This window comes from Triticum dicoccoides, chromosome 7B, assembly GCF_002162155.2.
Source record: "Triticum dicoccoides isolate Atlit2015 ecotype Zavitan chromosome 7B, WEW_v2.0, whole genome shotgun sequence".
In the NCBI taxonomy this organism is placed as follows: domain Eukaryota; kingdom Viridiplantae; phylum Streptophyta; class Magnoliopsida; order Poales; family Poaceae; genus Triticum; species Triticum dicoccoides.
In genome coordinates, this window is record NC_041393.1 from 86,364,922 (window position 1) to 86,386,355 (window position 21,434).

Consider the following 21,434-nt stretch of genomic DNA (forward strand, 5'->3'; position numbering starts at 1 on the left):
TCTTCATTTTCTTCTTCTTCATGTTCTTCTTCTTCTTCTAACTTTCTTGTTTCTCATTGTGTAGATCTCATTTAATTCACGGAAGCTTGCATGGATGGAGTGCTTCTTTTCCCTTTCTGCTTTTATTTTGTATCGATGAACTTGCATGGATGGAACTTGTTATATGTATGCATGGATAACGGTGTTGGATGAACAATGTGAAACTTTTGTAATATGTATGGATGGAACTATGTGTTGGTAATGTATGTATATATGATGAAACTTGTGTGTTGGATATGTCTTTTGTCAAATTTGTGTGTTGAAACTTGTGTGTTCAAATTGAATGAATTTAAGAAAAAACAGAGAAAACAGGGGCTATACATGATCTTTGCCGTCCGTTGGCGGACGGCAAAGAAATTTGCCATCCGCGAGCAGACGGCAAAGATGCCACTTGGCAGCTCCCTGTACAATATGGGGGCTGTCCTATTTGGTTACTTTGTCGTCCGCCAGCTGACGGCAAAGCTCACCGTTAGCCACCTAATGGCTAGACGTTGTCACGTGTGCCATCCAGGACCTTTGCCGTCAGCCGGCAGACGACAAAGATCGTTTCATCTTTGCCGTCCGCCAGCTGATGGCAAAGAAGCCTTTGCCGCAACCTATTCAGTCGGACCTGTTGCCGTCAGCTGACGGACGGCAAAGGTCTTGGTCGTCCGCCTTGTATGCCTTTGCCGTGGCGGACGGCAAAGAAGCAGATTCCAGTAGTGAGTACTACGTAACAATTTGTAGCAACAAAATTACTATATGCGCATCCTGTCTACATGGCATGCAAGAAAATAAAGATACGTACAAGTGAGACTCAGGAACGGTCATACACGTAGGGGCAGTATGTCTAGGGGCCACTAAGGAGCAGTCAAATCACAGGGTAAGTTTGTTGGAAGAAGCAACCATCATTTCACTCTTCAATGACACATACGCAATATAAAATGGTTGATATGGAGAGAGAAAAGAAAACCCCTATATATACACTAGCAGAAGCCTAAACTACAAGCCTGCTTCATTGGGTTGCTCTCTTCACAAGCATAGAACGACGGTGGCCACACCGCTGGTCACATATCTGGCCTGATCCCGCCGCTGGGGGAAGGGAACAATGTTCTGGTAGACGCGGTCTACATCAGCGAGGGAGAAAATCCACAGTCGATGCGTCCCAATCGGGGGTTCCCGCGGATGGGCTGATGTCGCGACCCAATCGCCCTTCTAGCTACAGCCCGACATCCTAGGTCGTATATCTTCCTTTTGGAGCCGGCTTGCTCCACTGTCGCAGCTCCCCACGTAGCTCCATCTCCATGTCGATCTTTCTCTACTTCTACAGGCTTCTATTTGTGATGAGTTTCTGTCTCATGAACTAGTGCTAGTACTATTATTCTAATCACACTTCTTCAATATCTTTGCCATCAGGGATGCTCAGCTCGACTTTAGTGGAACTGCACAAAAGCGTCGTATGATCCGAGGCTGCCAGCCGTCTTTCCTTCGACAGGTTCTACCTAGCCAGGAAATTAAATCCTGTTTAGGGTTTAGGGTTTAAGTCGTAGTGACCCCATCAGTAGTTTTTCATTTGTACATGCTCTCACAACTTTTGTCTTTAGTTGTGAAGTAAATATTGGCTATGATATGTGAATCATTGAGATGCATCAGCATGCGTGTTAGTTTTCCTTTGTATTTGATGGAATGTTGTAACGTGCCAGCCTTGGAGTAGGAATTAAAATGGAGTGGAAAATTTCTGTTTTTTCGGAGAAAAATGGAAATGGAGAGAAACCAACGTTTCGTTCCGTTGGATCGCGCCATCGAGCAAAACCAACATTTAAATCATGTATGTCGAGTTCGTGTCTCACCCTCCTCCATGGCTCGACCCCACACGGTCGTTCGGCATGCCACTCACCACAAACCGAGTATGTGATAACTTTCCCGCCTGCTTGTCGATGGATCGCGCCATGGAGTACTTGCCGGTTGGTAGGTACGACATATGCCTTAGGATGGCTAATCATAGTGGGAGCCAATAAGACATCGTCGGTGCCTGGAAACGGGTGCCCTGGGGGGGTTTATATAGGCCTACCCCCCAAGAGTACAATGGTAATCCGGCTGGGTGTGGGCCCAGGCCGACAGTGTCTGTGGTCGCCTGCTTCTCCGCCGTCCACTGGGGCCCGCCGACTGGAGGGTCCCATCGGCTGCTGACCTCTTGGCCGACATGCTGGGCCCACTGCCTGTGGGCCCTGTCGGCTTCTCATTAGTGTAGCCTTGCCCCTAATGACGTTGGCTTTGTCGGGGAGGGCGTGGCTACAGTGCCGCCGCCTAGCGGCTGATCACTGTAGCCTCACCCCGTCTTACCTGGTTAATGGAGCACAAGCCCCAAGAGGAGGGGAAGGCCGACTGTTGGGATCTAGCTTCTCCATACACCGGCTAGGCAGGTCGTGCCGCCTTGGAGTGGTTCGCTGCCAGGTAGGTCCTCACACCTGCGGGCCGTACTGACAACCCGTCGTGGATGATGTCATGGTCAACATGGCAACAGTGGCGCGCCGGGCGGGGGATGGCCGCCTGGTACGGTGCACTGTGGCAATGTTTGCTCCGGGATTCGGGGGCGACGGTATCCACTGTTGCCATGCCCTGTCTTATCACCATTATGTGGGTGCGAACTTTGAGGGCGCATGGGGTGGGCCACCTGCTAGAGTTCGGCCACTCTGGTGGCCGCCTGCTAGGAGTCGACCCGCTTTGGGGTAGCTTGTCGATCTTTACCGCCCTCTTGCAGCCGGCCCCAGGACCAGCCGGTCATGGGAAGGCAGCCGTTCGTCTTGGATGTTTGAGGGGCGCAGTCGGTCTGATGTCTTGAAAAGCCAGGGGGACGACAAGGCTACCCGTGGTCATTTACTCTGACAGTAGTCCGCGAAGCTAGTCGGGCTTCGCGGCTGAATGGAAACGAGAAGCCTAAACAGCTTCCTACTCAGAAGAGCTGACAGCTCGGAGTCGGCCATGGCCAGATGCACCGTCTGGAAGGTTCTGAAGTCTGAAGGCGGGAACCAGGTGGCACACATGCCGGGCATCGGGACGGCCACCCTCTGCCTGTGCACCACGCGGCACCAGCCGCCTGGGCCAGCCTGCCAGCCCACACGTGCGATGGGATGTCGCCGCGGGCTCAGGCCCGCCACTACCACGCCTCGGCCCACGCATGGATCCTATGCGGCCGAGGCGGGCAGTTGGCGTTCTGGCCAAAGTTAATACACACCATTAAGGCGTGATAATCGCGGGGTCGTGGGGAGTGGGCCCAGTTAATCCCATGATCCCCACTTCCCGCCCCCTCGGCTTCGCCACTCTGAGGCTATAAGTAGGGGGAGGAGGGGGGCAGCAGACGCACGCGAGCCTACCTCCTCCTATGCCATTCTCTTCTTCTTCTTCCTTCTGCTACTGCTGCTATCCGCCGCCACACCGTGCATCCAGCCACCTCGCCGCGTCGCACCTCGTCACCGCAAGGTCGCGCGCCCGTAGCCATGCCACCCCTCCATCAAGCTCCTCGACCCCATGGCGCACGCCACAGTGTGGGATGGCTCCAATGTCCATGAGGACCATGTTGATTTCCTCTTCCTGACGCGGCGGCTGTCCAGCGAGGATTTCATGAGGGTCCGCCTGGCGGCGGAGAAGGAGATCTCGCCGGCACCGGAGGAGGGCGAATGCGTCATCTTCAGGTCGCACGGCCTGCGTGGCCTCGGCTTGCCGGCAAGCGGCTTCCTCTACACCTTCCTCGTTCTATGGCCTTCAGCCGCACCACCTAACACCAAACACGGTGTTGCTGCTGTCCACCTTCGTCACCCTTTGGGAGGGCTTTCTTGGCGTCCTCCCCACCCTTGAACTTTGTGGTGAGTTCTTTTATACGAATCTTGGCACCGTCGTCAAGGGAGTGGCGGCGCAGTGCGGCGCCTTCATCGCGGTGCGGAGGCCGACTGTTGAGAACTCGTTTCCCTCCATCACACTGATACAGTCGGTGAAGATTTGGCAGCAGTCGTACTTTTATGTGAAGAGCATTCACCCGGAAGGCGACTGGGTCAACCTGCCAACTTACGTAGCCGGCTTGCCGACTGGAACGCGGCCTAACTGGTCATACCGGCCCAGGATGCTGTCGGTCGCCGGTGCTGCTGCCGTCGCTCGGCTTAAGGTGATGGTGAAGTCAGAAGGCCTCACCAGGCCCGACTTGTTAACCGCCTTCGTGGCGCGCCGGGTGCTCCCGATCCAAGGCCGGCCTCACACGATATGCCAGCTGGGCGGGCACCATGACCCAAGCCGAATGTGCACCAAGGAGATGTTGCACTTGGAGGTAGCTCACTTGGTGAACTACATTTTAAATTGCAAGCTCCCGTAGGCAGAATGGCGGCTCGGCAAGGAGCCGTACTCGCGCGCAAATCCACTGCCAGGGGTAAATCTTCATTTCTTCTTTTGCTTTAGTTGTCGAGTTCTCTTTGGCCGTCTTGACCAATCGTCTATGAAATAGAGCGCCCTTCTGCAGCCAGCAACCGGCGCCGTAGGGCCAGAGCGTTAGTTCCTCCCCGACCGGGAGGAGAGCGATACGGACGACCCCGACTTGGGGGACGGCCGCTCTGGAGGACGATGTGTTAGGTGGAGGCGGTGAGGCAGGCGGCTCCGGAGCTGGAGGCGTCCTTGAGGACTGGCCCGACGATGACGAAGAAGAAGCTGTCCCGCGCCGCCAGCCGTTGTCCGACCAGGCGGGCGCGAGCTAATCTTCCATGCCGGCTGCCCGAGGTGGTTCCCAAAAGCGCCAAGCTACACCGTCAATGTTCGGCAGTCGGCCGAAGAAGCCTAAGAGCTCAGCCGCAGCGACCAAGCGAGAGGAAGCGGCTGCAAAGGCGAACCGCTTCCGCAAGGTCGTGAAGGAACCCCAAATGGTTTCTGCGTAAGTGTCGGCCTCTGATCGTATTTCTCCTTCCTTTATTTCGATCATTCTTATGAATTTTCCTCCTTTTGCTTAAGCAGGTCCCCGCTCTCTCTGGAGCGGTCGGTCATCGACTCCGTTGTGGGGGCGGCGGGGGGGCTCCGCCAGCGCCCACCGCATAGACCCGCGCACCGAGCTTCAGGCGGCGATGGAGAGGAACGTGCGGGAGGCGCGTGAAGAGCAAGAGGCCGAGTGGCAGAAGGCGGCCGCCGCCAAGGCGGTGCAGCAGGAGGCGGACGAGGCCGCGAGGGCGCAACTGGCGTCGTGGCCAAGGCACAGGCGGACATCGTGGCTGCTGCGCAGACAAGGGAAACCTCACGTGGACAACCCCCACAGCTCGTCATCCCCCTCCATGCAATGGCGCATGCATCCAAAGCCTCGGTGGTGCCACCTGAAGGTGCCAGCGGCGACCAACCGGTCATGGAGAGGGAAGGGGGCGACGGCATCACCCCGGAGACGCAGGTCATTCCGCCAGAGCCGATTGTAGCGGACCAAGGCGGACAGCCTGATGCGCCACCCATGCCGCCGGCTGGAGGTGAGCCGGCTGCAGGGGCTGACCTTGTGGTCCGGTCTCCGGCACGCCAGCGCGCAGGGAAGGCGGCCTCAGTGCCGCCTCCGCAGGAGGCCAGGGGTTCCGGCTCGTCGACCCAGGAGCTAGAGGTGGCTAGCGTCAACTCGCCGGACTGGGCGCTATGGGGCGGGACGGCCGTGCTGAACGAGGCGGCGTAGGACGTCTGGGCCTGGCTTCAATCTCAAGCCACCGCCTTGGAGAATTACAACCAGGAGTTCCTGGCGACGCGGACGGCCATCCGGGTAAGCATCTTGCTTTTTAGCCTTTTATTCTTGTACTCTTCCGTGGGGGCGCGTCAGCGCACCCACTGGGTGCAATCCCCGAGTTCCGGGCCGGCTGCTAAGCAGGCGACCTGAAACTTCTAAGCAGGTTTGGGTGTTGACTTGTTTCTTCTTGTTCGTCTGTCCTTTTGGCAGGACTATCATAACCTCCGTGCGGCCGCCTTCAACTCCCACGTCCGGGAGCTGACTCAACGGACCACTGACCTGTCTAAAAGCCAGAGTAAGTATTTCTCCTTCTTTCTCTCGTGGGGGCGCGTCAGCGCACCCACTGGGTGTAGTCCCCAAGATTCGGGCCGACTGCTGAGCAGTCGGGCTGGATATCTTCTGGCGACTTCTTGCTTATTGATTATTTTCCTTTGTTGCTTTCGCACAGGCCAACGCCACCCTGCAGCAACAACTGGGTGAGGCCCAGACCGCGCTGCTTGCCAAGGAGGCAGAGTGCAGCACCGTTGCTCAGGAGCGCGACCGCCTGGTCAAGCGGCTGGCTAACCAGGAGGAGAGTCACAAGGCGGCCCTCTAGGCACTGAATGACAGCGAAGCCGCCCTCCAAGCTGAGTATGAGACCTAGGTGGCAAACTGGGCCGAGTCGGAGTAGGCGCTGAGCGATGGCTATGGCCGAATTGAGGATATGATTGACGGTAAGTTGCCTTCCTCCTTTTCCCTTTGTTTGCTGCCTGTTATTTGGGCCGGCTTCTGACTTTGTATTCCCTTTTTCTTCTTTGCGCAAAGTACTTCCCTGGCTACTCCGTCACTGCCAGTCAGGCCATCGAGGCCCACTGCGACGCACGGAGGCAGGCTGGTGTTGAGGTTGCGCCGAACACTCGTTGGACACTTGAGGAGCAGCTCTTGGCCATCCAGGCCCGTCTCAAGCCGGCCCACCGGATGCTCCGCCGTCTCCAGCATGTTGGAGCTCAGGTACTTTCTGCCCTCCGGCCCGACGCCACAATTCCTCGCACTCCTGGTCGGACTGCCGACTGGCTGGAAGTGGCAGTCGGGCGCTTCGAGGCATGGATGGCTTCTTAGACCCGGGCAGGCGCCAGGCGGGCGTTGGATTTTGTCAGGCCGTGGTACCCTAGGCTGGATTTAGCGCAGTTGGCCATGTTCCGGCAGGAGGCCAACAAGGAGTTGGTGGAGGTGCGGTCGGCCATCATTCATCGTGCCACGGCGATCACCAACTACGCCGACACCAGCGTCTTCATCCCTGATTTGAATGATGACGGTGTTGAGGTGCCGGCGGACTAGTTTGGGCTGAACCCGGCGGACGGCGAGGACTCGGCGGAGGAGATTGACTTCAGCGACGAGGGCGAGGACGAGGAGGACGAGAACGATGAAGACGCTACACCAGATGATGGAGCAGAAGGCCAGCCTCAGTCTGACCGTGCCTCCAGCAATGAGGCGCGTGTGAACACGCCGACTGCTGCTGGCGATGACCAAGCCGAGACTCGCCACCCAGCCATTCCACCAGCTAGCGCCGCCGTCTCCGCCGACCTGCCGGGCTCGCCTGTTGCTCCCTTGGTCTAAGCGACCAATTTTATCTTTGTCTTCCTTCTCGTCAATCTTTTGAACAATGTCCGTTAAATTTGCGCGGTTCCACCAACTGCGCGTGTATTCAAACTATGTTGAACTCTGGCTTTTGAAGGCATTTTGTGTAAATATTATCCTGCATGTGCTATGCTGATGTCGGATTCCGACTTTACTTGCTTTTAATCTTTTTCCGGCTTTTTCCTTTGCCGCCCTCCCTTGGTCGCCGTCTTCCCAGCCGAACAGCTGCTCTGCAGTCTGTGGCTGGGAAAATACTTGGCCATTTGGGAGGGCAAGTACTTCAGCCTTCTTAGATTGTGGCAAGGTGAGTGGGAAGCCGGCCGGCCGGCTGCTTAGCAGTCGGTCGGCAAGGAGGGGAGCCGGCTTGTGTTATGTAAGCTCATTGGTCCTTAGCCATTCTTCATGTGGGCATCATTTCTTGCCTTTGACTCTTGCCAGCCGAACAGCCGCTTCTGCGAGTTGCGACTTTTGGCAAGAGAGGGCTTAGACACCGGCACACTACTTGTCCGACTGTAGGTAGTGCTAACATAATTCAAGGCGGCAAGTCCCCGGGCCGACTGGTCGAACCCGGTGTAGTACGAAAGAACAAATGTACTAACACATTCATAGGCATAATACTTATCATATAGATAAAGCAGGGTAGTCCCCGAGTGTTCCTTGGGGGCCCTGATGTCTTGTACTTAATACAAAAGGTAGCATGGTACATACTGCATAAACTGTAAAATCTTCGAAGGACATTTGCGTTCCATGGGTGTTCCGACTCCTTGCCAAAATTATCTCTCTTGCGTGTCTTGGGCTTCTGTGCATCAATCAGGTAGTAGGAGTTGTTTCCCAAGGCCTTGCTGATGACAAAGGGGCCTTCCCAAGGGGTCGAGAGCTTGTGTTGGGCGACTATTCGCTGGATCAGCCGGAGCACAAGGTCGCCCTCTTGGAAAGATCTCGGCTTGACCTTCTGGCTGTGGTAGTAGCGCAGGCTCTGCTGGTAGATGGCGGACCGACTGAGTGCTAACAGCCGGCCCTCTTCCAGCAGATAAACACCGTCTTCTCGCGCTTCCTTCGCCTCCGCTTCTGTGTACGTGGTGACACAAGATGAGTCGAACTCGATGTCAGTTGGGTTGATGTCCTCTGCACGATACACAAGGAAGAAAAGAGTGAAACTGGTTGATTTGTTCGGAGTGGTACGCAGGCTCCAGAGGACGGCTGACAGCTCCTCGAGCCAGCACCTGGCCGAACGCTCCAGTGGCTCAACCAGTCGGGTCTTGATGCTGGAGAGGATGAGGCCGTTTGCTCGCTTGACTTGGCCGCTTGATTGCGGATGGGCAACGGACGCTAAGTCCAGTCGGATGCCCTGCGTCGCGCAAATGAGCCAATGCCCCTTTGGAAAAGTTTGTGCCGTTGTCGGTGATGATGTTGTGTGGTATGCCATACCGGATGGTGATATCTGTTATGAAGGTCACAGCAGTCGGCCCATTCAACTTCTTGATTGGATTTGCTTCAGTCCACTTGGTGAACTTGTCTACGGCAACAAGCAGATGTGTCATGCCGCCGCATGCCATCTTGAATGGGCCCACCATGCCCAGCCCCTAGACGGCAAAGGGCCAGGTGAGGGGGGATGGTCTTGAGTGCAGAAGCCGGCAGGTGTTGCTTGGAGCTAAAAACTTGGCATCCTTTGCAATGTTTGACGAACTCTTTGGCATCTTCCAAAGCACTCGACCATAAGAAACCGTGGCGGAAAGCTTTGGCAACAAGTGACCTTGAGGTCGCGTGGTGACCGCACTCGCCTTGATGGATGTCTTTGAGGACTGCAATGCCCTTCTCTGGTTCAACGCAGTGTTGGAAGTCTCCAGTCACGCTGCGCCTAACGAGCTCTATGTTTACTAGTGTGCAGGCTCCAGCTCGGCGTTGAACTTTGATACGTCTCCAACGTATCTATAATTTATGAAGCATTCATGCTATTATATTATCTGTTTTGAATGATTATGGGCTTTATTATACACTTTTATATTACTTTTGGGACTAACCTACTAACCGGAGGCCCAACCCATATTGTTGTTTTATTGCCTGTTTCAGTATTTCGAAGAAAAGGAATATCAAACGGAGTCCAAACGGAATGAAACCTTCGGCAGCGTGATTTTTGGGAAGCATATGATCCTGGAGACTTGGAGTTCACGTCAAAAGATCCTCGAGGATGCCACGAGGGTGGGGGCGCGCCCACCCCCCCTAGGTGCGCCCCCCTGTCTCGTGCGCCCCTCGCGCACCCCCCGACCGACTTCTTTCGCCTATATAGTCCCATGCACCCTAAAAACATCCATGGTGAAGATAGATCGGGAGTTCCGCCATCGGAAGCCTCTGTAGCCACCAAAAACCTCTCGGGAGCGTGTTCCGGCACCCTGCCGGAGGGGGGATCCCATCACCGGTGGCCATCTTCATCATCCCGGCGCTCCCCATGACAAGGAGGGAGTAGTTCACCCTCGAGGCTGAGGGTATGTACCAGTAGCTATGTGTTTGATATCTCTCTCTCGTGTTCTCTATTGTGTTCCCTTTATGGCACGATCTTGATGTATCGCGAGCTTTGCTATTATAGTTGGATCTTATGATGTTTCTCCCCCTCTACTCTCTTGTAATGGATTGAGTTTTCCCTTTGAAGTTATCTTATCGGATTGAGTCTTTAATGATTTGAGAACACTTGATGTATGTCTTGCCGTGCTTATTTGTGAAGACAATGGGATATCATGTGCCACTTGATGTATGTTTTGGTGGCCAACTTGCGGTTTCCTCCCATGAACCTATGCATAGGGTTTGGCACACGTTTTCGTCCTGACTCTCCGGTAGAAACTTTGGGGCACTCTTTGAAGTACTTTGTGTTGGTTGAATAGATGAATCTGAGATTGTGTATTGCTTATCGTATAATCATGCCCACGGATACTTGAGGTGACAATGGAGTATCTAGGTGACATTAGGGTTTTGGTTGATTTGTGTCCTAAGGTGTTATTCTAGTACGAACTCTTGAATAGATTGATCCGAAAGAATAACTTTGAGGTGGTTTCGTACCCTACCATAATATCTTCGTTTGTTCTCCGCTATTAGTGGCTTTGGAGTGACTCTTTGTTGCATGTTGAGGGATTGTTATATGATCTATCTATGTTATTATTGTTGAGAGAACTTGCACTAGTGAAAGTATGAAACTTAGGCCTTCATTCCTATCATTGCAGTACCATTTACGCTCAGTTTTATCATTAGTTACCTTGCTGTTTTTATAATTTCAGATTACAAATACCTTTATCTACCATCCATACTGCACTTGTATCACCATCTCTCACCGAACTAGTGCACCTATACAATTTACCATTGTATTGGGTGTGTTGGGACACAAGAGACTCTTTGTTATTTGGTTGTAGGGTTGTTTGAGATAGACCATGTTCATCCTATGCCTCCCACGGATTGATAAACCATAGGTCATCCACTTGACGGAAATTTGGTACTGTCCTACAAACATGTGCACTTGCAGGCCCAACAACGTCTACAAGAAGAAGGTTGTGTAGTAGACATCAAGCTCTTTTCTGGCGCTGTTGCCGAGGAGGCTAGGTAAGCGGTACTCACACCCCGTCAACTAAGCTCTTTTCTGGCGCCGTTACCGGGGAGGTGAGTGCTTGAAGGTATATCTTTAGATCTTGCAATCGAATCTTTTTGTTTCTTGTTTTATCTCTAGTTTATTCTATAAAAGAAAACTACAAAAAATGGAATTGAGTTTGTCTCATACGCTTCATCTTTTTAATATCTTTCATGAGAATGATGGGAAGGAACATTGTGCTCAAGTGCTAGAAGAAGAAATCTATAAAATGTTTGTCACTAAATCTTTGAATGATGAGCATGATTGCAATGTTGTTAGTACGAATTCCTTGAATATACATGATGCTAATGATATGCATGGCCACAAGCTTGGGGATGCTATGTTCGATGAATATGATATTTTTTGTCCCCCAAGCTTTGATGAGAATATTTTTTATGATGAAAGCATGCCTCCTATTTATGATGATTATATTGATGAAAGTGGGTTTGGAAGAGTGTCAACTTTAGGTAGTATTGATCCCACTATTTTGGAGGATGTTGAATCTTATTGTGATGAATATGAAAGTGGATTTGGAAGAGTGTCAACTTTATTTAGTGATGATTCCACTATCTTGGAAGATGTTTCAATCGATTATGATGATAACAAAGTTGCTACTTGTGATGATTATTGTTATGAAACTTATGCTATAAAAAAGTAGTGATGATTATATTTATAAAACTTGTCATGATTATGATTACCCTTTTTCTGAATATTACTCTTTTAATATGGAAACAGTTTATAGTATTCAAGTCTCTTATGATACTCCCACCATTCCGAATGAGAAGAATTTTGCTTATGTGGAGAGTAGTAAATTTTCTATGCTTGTAGATCATGAAAAGAATGCTTTAGGTGCTGGTTATATTGTTAAATTCATTCATGATTCTACTGAAAATTATTATGAGGGAGGAACATATGCTTGTAGGAATTGCAATAATATGAAGTTTCCTCTCTATGTGTTGAAAATTTTGAGGCTATGCTTGTTTTACCTTCCTATGCTAGTTGATTATTGTTCCCATAAGTTGTTTGCTCACAAAATCCCTATGCATAGGAAGTGGGTTAGACTTAAATGTGCTAGTCATATTCTTCATGATGCTCTCTTTATGTTTCAATTCTTATCTTTTATGTGAGCATCATTTCGTCATGCCTAGCTAGGAAAGTTAAATGTTAGCCCTTGTTGGGAGGCAACCCAATTTTATTTTTGTTACTTGCTTTTTGTTCCTGTTTAGTAATAAATAATTCATCTAGCCTCTGGTTAGATGTAGTTTTATGTTTTACTTAGTGTTTGTGTCAAGTAGAACCTTTGGGAAGACTTGGATGAAGTCTTTATGATCTTGCTGTAAAAAACAGAAACTTTAGCGCTCACGAGAATAGCTGCCATTGTTTACTGGAGAGTGCTTTTAGGTTGATTCTTTTTTAATATGATTAATAGACAAATTCCTCAGGTCCACCAATTTATTTCATAATTTTTGGGGTTCCAGAAGTATACGTTTGTTACAGATTACTACAGACTGTTCTGTTTTTGACAGATTCTGTTTTCTATGTGTTGTTTGCTTATTTTGATGAATCTATGGCTAGTATGTAAGGGTATGAACCATATAAAAGTTGGAATACAGTAAGTTTAACACCAATATGAATTAAGAATGAGTTCATTACAGTACCTTAAAGTGGTGGTTTGTTTTCTTGTACTAACGGAGCTTACGAGTTTTGTTTTGAGTTTCTTATTGTGAAGTTTTCAAGTATTGGGTAAGGATTCAATGGACTATGGAATAAGGAGTGGTAAGAGCATAAGCTTGGGGATGCCCAAGGCACCCCAAGGTAATATTCAAGGAAAACCAAGCAACTAATCTTGGGGATGCCCCGGAAGGCATCCCCTCTTTCGTCTTCGTTCATCGGTAACTTTACTTGGAGCTATATTTTTATTCGCCACATGATATGTGTTTTGCTTGGAGCGTCATTTTATTTTGTTAGTATTTGCTTGCTGTTATTTATAATAATGTTTTGCATCTCTATTTTCAATAAAAATGTCAAGGATAGCCTTTACCATGCTTATTTTGCTAGTATACATGTTGCTATTTGAAAACAGAAAGTTTACCGCTGTTGCAAAAATTCCCTAGAAAGGTCAGAGAAGGATATAATGTTGAATATTTTTTCATAATGAGATCTGATAAATCTTTTACAGCTTAGTATTTTTCTTATAATTTTTGGAGTTAGGTAAGTATGATGAATGTTGCATTCTTTACAGACTATACTGTTTTGGCAGATTGCTGTTATGTTTGCATTGTTTGCATATGCTTGCTTGTTTAATGATTCTATTTTAGGATACGAGTATTAAATATGCCGAGACATTTAGTATTAAATGTTGAATAATAATCTTAGTGATTTTTTACAGTAGAAAATGATAAGGTTTTGCATTGGTTTATACTAACCTATCTCACGAGTTCTTGTTGAGTTTGGTGTGGATGAAGCTTTTGATAAAAAGAGAAACCTTGATATGAGAGGAATTAATGAGACACAAAATCTCAAGCTTGGGGATGCCCAAGGCACCCCAAGATAATATTTCAGAAGTCTCAAGCATCTAAGCTTGGGTATGCCCCGTTAGGCATCCCACCTTTCTTCTTCAACAACTATCGGTTAGTATCGGTTGAACCTAAGTTTTTACTTCTTCACATGAGTTGTGATATCCTTGCAATGTCATTTTGTATTGCTTTGCTTGCTATTTGAATACAATACCAAGATCTGAAATTCGTAAATGAGAGGGAGTCTTCACATAGTTACATAATTATTTAGCTACTCATTGATCTTCACTTATATCTTTTTGGAGTAGTTTGTCATTTACTCGTGTGCTTCACTTATATCCTATGAGTAAATGGTTGAATGAGTTGAATGTCATAAATATGAAATTATATATGTTTCATTTTCTTAATCCATGGGGACTAATAACTTCACATCTAAGAGGTAGAGGTTGTAAATTTATTGACGGTTAGCAAGCATTGTATTGGTCATTTGAACAATTCATGAAAGAATATTGAAGGAAGAGAGATTTTACATATAAATATATTATCATGGACATCTTTTATAATTGTGAGCACTCATTAAGTATGACATGTTAAATAGTTGATGTTTGACAAGGAAGACAATGTAATGGGTTATGTTTTCTCACATCTCTGTTAAAGTATATTGTCATGGATCATTCAAACATGTTGATCTTGCCTTTCCCCCTCATGCTAGCCAAAATTCATAGCACCAAGTAGAGATAGTACTTGTGCTTCCAAATATCCTTAAACCTATTTTTTGCCATGAGAGTCCACCATACCTATCTATCGATTGAGTAAGATCCTTCAAGTAAGTTGTCATTGGTGCAAGCAATAAAAATTGCCCTCTAAATATGCATGACTTATTAGTGCGGAGAAAATAAGCTTTGTACGATCTTGTTATGGAAGCAATAAAAGCGACGGACTGCATAATAAAGGTCCATATACAAGGGGCAATATAAAGTGACGTTCTTTTGCATTAAGATTTTGTGTATCCAACCCTGAAAGCGCAAGACAACCTCTGCTTCCCTCTGCGAAGGGCCTATCTTTTACTTTATGCAAGAGTCAAGGTGATCTTCACCTTTCCCTTTTTCATTTTATCCTTTGGCAAGCACTTTGTGTTGGGGTGATCCTGATATATATATCCAATTGGATGTACGATAGCATGAACTATTATTATTGACATCACCCAAAGGTGAATGCGTTTGGAGGCAACATTATAAGCCCCTATCTTTCTCTGTGTCTGATTAAAACTCCATAACCACAAGTATTGCATGAGTGTTAGAAATTGTAGAAGACTATATGATAGTTGAGTATGTGAAGTTTGCTAAATCAAAGCTTTGACATAGACCCTTCCTGAAAATAGGATGAATTGCAATTGTCTGATGACTAAGAATGAAGTTTGCTAGTTTTCAAGAAAGTTTATGGTCTATGCTTTAACATGTGAATAGCTTGTTACTTGATTATGAAAAGTTTTATGAGATGAACTACTGTTATGACATATAATGATGCTAGTAAAGGTGATTGAATTTATCATTGATCAAACTTGTGCACCTCTAGCATTCACACTTCATAAATTCTTTCTTTATCATTTACCTACTCGAGGACGAGCATGAATTAAGCTTGGGGATGCTGATACGTCTCCAACGTATCTATAATTTATGAAGCACTAGTGGACTCGTTGCGCCAAATGGCGCAGAGACCTACTGATTCCATGTTAGCGATGAAAAGAAATCCATGGTTTAGTTGATTTTGTTATGGGCAATCACATATAACAACAAATTTTATCTCTTTTAGTTAGGGAAAGCGGGGACATGTTGTCTACAATAGATGTATATACACATTTAAATTTAGTAGCATAGAACAAAGCTAATCCCATTTAGTATGGAACTAAGGTATTTTGGTGTCTATAATGAGATGCATATAGACATTCTAATTTGGTAGCACACAGTCCCATTCAAAGTTATGCCGCTGGAAATACGTGTATCTTTTTTAATCCATGTGTGCATGTAGACAAAACATGTATTAGTTGTTTTACTTGTGAGCATGCACATACGGTAACAAATTTAACCCCCTTTGATAAAATAAAAGTATAGGTTTGTTGTCTACAATATGATGTACATGCACATTTTACTTTGGTAGCGGAGAGTCTTATTCAAATCCACATCGCATTGAAAATATATGTATTTTCAATAATCTTTTATTTGAGCAAGCACTCGCGGTAAAAATTTAGACCCTTTCATATAAAAATTAGTGCGTATATTTTTGCCTAAGAACATATGCATACTTAACACCATGTATGAAATCAGTTAATGAGGCCTTACACTATTTTAAAAAGAGTAGTGTTTCTATCAATTTGTATTCGTATGTTTGAAAAAAAATATTTATGTGCCACTTAACCGCATGTATATTTCAAAGCAGACGTATGGCAGCCAGTTCGGCTCATGAATGGAGCAACTTATTTATCCCTTCTTCCTCGACACTTATTTATCCCTTCTTCCACAGCAGCTTCATTCAGTCGGAGAGAAAACTCCTTAGTAGTACTCCCATCATCTCAATAATTGGGATGGATATCATCCACTACAATGAAGAACAACATTTATGTATATCTTGAACAATAATAATGTCATTTACAGTACATTTGGTCAAGCAACCAATTAGCAGAAGAATAATAACATTTCTCTATGTATCGAATTCCACATATGGGATTATTAATATCTTAACTTGTATGGATGGCTTCACTCGTAATAATACATATGCCTTCTGTTTATTTTCTTGACAAAATGTCCGTCAGACGAATCAATCAAATAGGAGGAAGTGGGGAATATTTCAAACCGAGACCAAGAATTGATCCTAACTACATGAAGCGCAGTAGCTTTAAAGTCTCTGAATTATTTTGCTGCTACTCCACCAGGAAAGTGCAGGGCTTCAAGGACCAAAAGACACCACTCGAGCTCTCTTCGGACTCATAAGCCATGTTGTTGTTTATATCCCCAAAAGGTTGCCTCTTAGCATCTCTGTTATTCTCATTAGCATCTCTATTTACCATAATGGTGTTGTTTGGAAAATTCACAATACAATGCATAACGGAATTAGTGCCACATGTTGATGCCACTAATTAAAAAAACACCCTTAAGAGAAACAATCAACTGAACCTTCAACGCAAGTAGGCCTAGAGCTAGAAAACAGTACATCATATTACTAAGCAAAAGCAAGTAGAAATATCAAATTGAGAGGCAGAACTATTTGAAAACCAAAATTTAGGCCAAGTAAAACATAAACATCAGGGATTTTCTTGACGTCACGCGGGAGACGGCAGTAGGAAACATATAATATCCCTCTAGGTAAACCCTAAACACTTTAAGTAGAGCAAACAAAAGATAAGTCTGAACATTGCTTTATTTAGTCACAGCACAACACAAGCTTACTTAATATTCTGGGCATAAGCATGCCTACCAGCAACATATGAGGATTAGACAAATGTGAGATACCGCAACCAATTTTAAACTTTGCACAACTTCATGAATATACTTAATCTCCTGGCAGCACTATACCCGTTACGCAAAGGCCTACTAATTCCGTGCATGCTTTGAAAAGAAAACCATGCATTAATTGTTTTAGTCATGGGCAAGTACAATAGGTGACAAATGGAATAGCCTTTTAATCAAAAAATGTTTTTTGTTGAATTTATACCTCTCTATATCTATTTATTTTTTCCTTTTGCGAATAGGATCTGCGAAAATGTACAGAAAACAAAATTTACTTACTCCATCTTCCAGAAGACGGACATAGCAGAACTGTCTCAACAATGAACTGACATCTAAACACCAGAAACTGAAGAACACTACAGCAGCACAAATCTTCTTCATAGTAAGAAAAGCAATCTTAAATTAGACAAGGATACGGATATGCAAATTTGAGGTAGAAAAATGTTCATTTTCCCAGGTACTAACTCGCAACTGGTCAGCAAATAGGTTCAAATATGCAAGTAAGTGGTGACCACCTTAATTAGAAGGGTCTCCTCAGCCTGAGGCCATACAAGTAAGGTGGGGATCTCATGCTCCATGGGCCAGTCTGGTATCCTTCATTTTCATGTACTACTCTGGGCCATGGGTCTCTTCCCTGTTCAGTTTCTACACAACATCACTGCAATTTGTAAGGCGATTTATAATTTCTCCACAACATACATTTTGTCCAGTCAAGAAGGTCTACAAAAGAATCACGATAGCTGAGTGTTCCAGCTCGAAAAAGATATAAAGAAGTCATGGTATTCTTGCTTCAAAAACTATGGCTAGATCAATTCTAAATTTCAAATTTTAGTTTGTAGAAAAACTTAAGTGGCAAGTTATTAGACATTCTGCACCAGAACAGAATCTAGACTAAATAATAACTTGCATAAGCACTGCACCTATGAACACTCGCTCTCTGGGACAAATGCAGACCAACTAAACTGAATATTCTACATCAGAACTGAATCTTGACTAATTAATAACTGCCATAAGCACTGGACTTGTAAACACTCGCTCTCTGGGAGAAATTGACAAGGAGGATGCATGACCACTTGCAACTGATGTGTGGCACTTAATTTGCATATATAAATTATTTCATCAAGGACGTAAGGGGTGAAGATGGAGAAAGCAAGGAACATAATACAGCCGCCTCAGAGAGCCCATTCTCGCAGCCGTCCTGTACAGGAGCAGTATTTAAAAGCACAATAAACAGAAGTAGAAGAATTTATTCTTCTGAATTAATACGGCCTGGGACTGCTCTCGAGAACGATGCCACATCTACAATAACACAATTTTCAGAAATGCTTTCTATTATCATAGTGCATCATCAAAAATACGGGCTTTGTATCGATTTTACAATGGCAAAAAATCCCTAGCATACATTTACCAAGATGTTAGATACTAATTCCCCTCCAAGCTGTATGAATCATTAGTATAAAATAAATACTATGTCAATAACTACATATTCCATTATACAACACCAAGTGTATCCATGTTTTCAGAAAAACATATTACCCATTCTTTTGGTTGAAATGAATCTAAGAAAGCAACTGGTGTGTTCATTCTGAAACACCTAAAGATCTACTCGACTACATTTGTATAGTAGCATTAAGAAATTGGAAAGGGTTCCATCAGTTACAGATTCACCCATGAAGGGCACAAAAACATCCTGGAGAAGTAAATTTAATACCATGCAAAGTATGTTACAGTTTTTGAGATTTTTCTACCAGTGCATGATCAGCAAATCGACCGTCCTTCAGTTTTAATAAGTCAATCTAATTTAATGGCAACACAACACCTTACAATCACCCAAAATTCCATGAATATGGACATCTCACCACTATTGTGAAGCCGTAGATGGTAATGGCCATGGTGCAATGTGAGCCGAGCAGGGTTTGGCAGAGCTAACCTTCGCATGTTGGCAGCAGACACGCTTGTCATTGCTCACACGTGCGCCACTCCCGCGCCCATCATCTTGGCCGCCACTCCCGCCACCAGCAAGATGCACATAGCACACTGAAACAAACAGAAAAATATGAGAGAGAAGAAATGAACAAACTTTGACAGTGAGAAAGAATCAAAGTGCTACAGCCAAATAAACTCCTCACTATCACCAGCAAGATTTAGTCTGAATTATGCACATCATTCCTTCAAGGCATCATATACTCCGAGTTAACCAACAACAATCATGAAGCACACGTGTCTGCCCATGTCGTAGGCCATCGACTCCAGTCCCCAATGTACTCCTTCAACAATGCAATGTCTTCCTGTAGCAATGCAAAATTCAGTAACAAAGACAACAAGCCTAGTGAGAGAGTCAATAGCAGAAGAAACACTGTCAACCAATTCCCTAGAAACAGAGAGCGCGCATAGGAACTTACCACTGATGTAACAATGCAATGCCATTTCGTATTTGTAGCTGGTTGGTTTTAGAGGGATTCTAGTAAAAAATCTAAATTATTTAAGGTTGCCTCTTTCCAGAAATGAAATAAAAATGTAAATTTAGTAAGCATGTGGATAAGAATAAAATGAAACTTCCTATCTGCATATAAACTTCAAGCTCCATACTTTAAAATTAACAGGTCACAACAAATCACTTGAAAGTAGCATTTCATAGAATTAGCTCTTTGCTCAGGTTATTTTGCCCACCCCTCTCAGTTTGCACTTCCTTATTGATTATTGTTGAATCCATTCTATAACAAAAAATCAGTCACTCAAGGTAAAAGTGAACTTTGATCCAAAACTATAAGAACAAGGAAAATGCCTTTTTACCTGTGTTTCTTATGATGGTTTCCCTTTACATATGTGATGTTGTAGTCAGCTAGCCGCAGATGAAGCATCAAGAACACAAGTCATGATCAAATATTGCTTCCAGATGAAATTTCCTCAAACAAGTTATGTGCACGTGTTGTACTTTCCTGTTGGAAATATGAACAACAACAAACATGTCATCATTGTAATGAAATTGAAGGACGTCTATGAATTGGACATTCAAACTTCATATGGGCATTACTAACTAATCTTCCTCCATATATCTGCAAGTATTCGTGCAGAAAAAAAAACATCTCCAAGTTACGCTTATCTGATTCAAGCTCCATACAAATCCTAAAGAAAATCAAATCAGGAGGTACCTGGCGCTTGAATTGATCTGGACATGGCGGCACCATTTGTGGAGAGAAGCACTTGGGGAGGTCAATGGCGAGCAACGTCGTGGTGGTGGTGACGACGCAGGACAGAGGCGCGGGGAGAGGAGAGGCCAGCACCGCTGCATTCCCTTCTTGGGAGCCGGGTGCCGCGCGCTCCCGGCCACCCCATCGGGCCCCGTGTGGTCCTCCACTCTGCTCTGGCAGCGGCGGGATCAGGCCCTGTGCGGCTGTGCTCATCCGGCGACCCCATCTCCTGGCTTTGCACCCCCTCTTCCACTTCTCTCCTCTATGCCCAGGCTCCTCCCACCGCTGCTGCTGTCTCTCTATCAGCGAGTACGTGGAAGAGGAAGGCGAGGTTGAGGCGCCCTGTCCAGATCTTGGCCCTGAAGATTAAACACGAACAAAAAAAGTCAATCAACGGAAAGGAAATGGGAGGAGCAGATCCACGGAAGGAGGTCGGGCGGCTCGCGGGGCACCATCTAGGGTCGTCTCCGCCACCGCCTCTACGTAGGCTCCCCGCCGGTCGACGACCAGGGCATCACGCCACCCTGTTTTTCCTTGGCTAGATCATGAGACGAGGAGGGACTTGGGGCGGACCAGGAAGGGGGAGGAGGACAGGTGCAGGAGGGCGCGGTTAGGGTTCGTGGGGGTGGCGGCTGAGACGAGGGAGGACCGGAGGAGGGAGAGGTGCAGGCGGGCGGCTGTGGCCTGTGGGGATTGGGGGGCCAATAGGCTTTCCAGGAGGCTCAACCAATTAGACCCTCACACCGATGAACCCAGCCAATACATGGCGACCCCACCAATGAAGCGGCCCACCGGTCATGCATATGGGGAAGAAATAACATGGTGAAACATGCAGTGAATATCCAACGGTGGAGGAGAGGCGTGGTGGGAATTTTACCTCGATCCGACGGCCAGCGAAGGAACCGATCGAGGGAGCCTTCTCCATGCGAGTTGGCTAGCCTCATTATTGTTTTAAATTCATGCTATTATATTATCTGTTTTGAATGATTATGGGCTTTATTATACACTTTTATATTACTTTTGGGACTAACCTACTAACCGGAAGCCCAGCCCATATTGTTGTTTTATTGCCTGTTTCAGTATTTCGAAGAAAAGGAATATCAAACGGAGTCCAAACGGAATGAAACCTTCGGCAGCGTGATTTTTGGGAAGAATATGATCCTGGAGACTTGGAGTTCACGTCAGAAGATCCTCGAGGAGGCCACGAGGGTGGGGGCGCGTCCACCCCCCCTTGTGCGCGCCCCCTGTCTC

The 21,434-nt window shown here is 46.5% G+C and overlaps 1 long non-coding RNA gene across 4 annotated transcripts; it reads right to left on the reverse strand.

The window, feature by feature from the left end:
* Positions 1-15,849: 15,849 nt before the first annotated feature.
* Positions 15,850-20,879, reverse strand: LOC119338294. 4 transcript variants are annotated; one of them, XR_005163905.1, is made up of 5 exons: positions 20,636-20,879; positions 20,145-20,542; positions 19,786-19,931; positions 17,272-19,280; positions 15,850-16,084 (listed from the first exon to the last, which is right to left on the reverse strand). It is a non-coding gene; the product is annotated as an uncharacterized LOC119338294 (long non-coding RNA). The 4 variants fall into 4 exon arrangements; XR_005163906.1 differs by lacking the exon at positions 15,850-16,084 and having other exon boundaries at positions 16,091-19,029; positions 19,128-19,280; XR_005163907.1 differs by lacking the exon at positions 15,850-16,084 and having other exon boundaries at positions 16,091-18,190; positions 18,923-19,280.
* Positions 20,880-21,434: the final 555 nt, after the last annotated feature.